The sequence below is a fragment of the Triticum dicoccoides genome, chromosome 5A (genome assembly GCF_002162155.2).
Source record: "Triticum dicoccoides isolate Atlit2015 ecotype Zavitan chromosome 5A, WEW_v2.0, whole genome shotgun sequence".
In the NCBI taxonomy this organism is placed as follows: domain Eukaryota; kingdom Viridiplantae; phylum Streptophyta; class Magnoliopsida; order Poales; family Poaceae; genus Triticum; species Triticum dicoccoides.
In genome coordinates this window covers 559,138,000-559,139,981 of record NC_041388.1, presented here as the reverse complement: position 1 = coordinate 559,139,981, position 1,982 = coordinate 559,138,000, and positions in this window count along the sequence as shown.

Below are 1,982 nucleotides of genomic sequence, written 5' to 3'. Positions count from 1 at the left end.
AACTTATTGGTGGACTCGAATGAAGCGCGAGATCGCTCAATTCGTGAACGAGTGTGATGTCTGCAGAAGAGTGAAGGCAGAACACCAAAGGCCAGCAGGTCTCCTCCAACCTCTTGCCATTCCAGAATGGAAGTTTGACCACATTGAAATGGACTTCGTGACTGGGTTTCCAAAGTCCAAGCGTGGCAATGATGCTATTTTCGTCGTCATCGACAAGCTCACCAAAGTGGCTCACTTTCTGCCTATCAAAGAGTCAATCACTGCAGCTCAATTGGCGGAACTCTATACCTCTCGCATTGTCTCTCTGCACGGTATTCCTCAAGTGATATCTTCAGACCGTGGCAGCATCTTTACCTCCAAGTTTTGGGATTCTTTTCAGAAGGCCATGGGCACCAACATCCGCTTCAGCACAGCTTTCCATCCTCAAACAAGCGGTCAAGTCGAGCGTGTCAACCAGATTCTCGAAGACATGCTCAGGGCTTGTGTGATTTCTTTCGGCATGAAGTGGGAGGACTGTCTTCCTTATGCTGAATTCTCATACAACAACAGCTTTCAAGCAAGTTCGGGCAAGGCCCCCTTTGAAATTCTATATGGCAGGAAGTGCCGTACCCCTCTCAACTGGTCTGAAACCGGTGAACGTCAGCTGCTGGGTAATGACCTAATCACAGAGGCAGAAGAAATGTGCAAAGTCATTCGTGATAACCTCAAAGCAGCCCAGTCCCGCCAGAAGAGCTACTATGATAGTAAGCACCGTGAATTGGCTTTCGAGATCGGAGATCATGTTTACCTCCGCGTCTCTCCCATGAAAGGTACTCGTCGCTTCGGTATCAAAGGGAAGCTTACCCCTAGATACGTGGGACCTTTCAAGATTGTCAGCAAGAGAGGCGACCTCGCCTATCAACTCGAGCTTCCTTCAAACTTCGCAAATGTTCATGATGTGTTCCATGTCTCTCAGCTTCGAAAGTGCTTCAAGACTCCTGACCGCACCGTCAACTTCGAGGACATTGAGCTCCAAGAAGATCTCTCTTATCGTGAGCACCCAGTTGCTATTCTTGAAGAGACTGAACGCAAGACTCGCAACAAGTCAATCAAATTTCTCAAAGTCAAGTGGTCTCACCATTCCGACCGTGAAGCTACCTGGGAACGCGAGGATCACCTCCGTTCTGAGTACCCGGAGTTCTTTCAGTCCTAGATCTCGGGACGAGATCTTTTCGTAGTGGTGGAGTGTTGTAACGCCCCAGATATAATTTCCATATTTGTATCCAACTCTTGCCGTCTCCGGCGCTTAGTTATATTTATTTCTCGGGTTCGGGTCTTTGTCTCCGTGTGTTGTTTTCGTTTTTCATGCATCTCATACCATGTCATCTCGTGCATTGCATTTGCATACATGTTCATCTCATGCATTCGAGCATTTTCCCTGTTGTCCGTTTAACATTCCGGCGCTTCATTCTCCTCCGGTGGTCATTTCTGGCTTTCTTTCATGTGTGGGGATTAAACATTTCCGGATTGGACCGAGACTTGTCATGCGGCCTTGGTTTACTACCGGTAGACCGCCTGTCAAGTTTCGTATCATTTGGACTTCGTTTGATACTCCAACGGTTAACCGAGGGACCGAAAAGGCCTCGTGTGTGTTGCAGCCAAACACCCCCCAAATTTGGCCCAAAACCCACCAAACTCTGCTCCATGTCCTAGAGCGTTCGATCACGATCATGTGGGCGAAAACCGCACCTCATTTGGACACTCCTAGCTCCCTCTATGCCTATATATACCCCTTCCACTCGGATCTCTTCTTCCCCCGTCCAAAACCCTAAAAAAAAAGAGATCGACCCCGCCACCGACGGACGTGTCCGGGCGAGCCGGACAACGTCCGCCACCGCGCCCAGCCAGCCGCCAACCGCCACGTGGTCCTCCTGCCACCGCGCCCGCGCCCACATCGCCGGCCCGCGAGGGCCCGGGGCCGGCCCTCCCCGCCGACCGCTCGG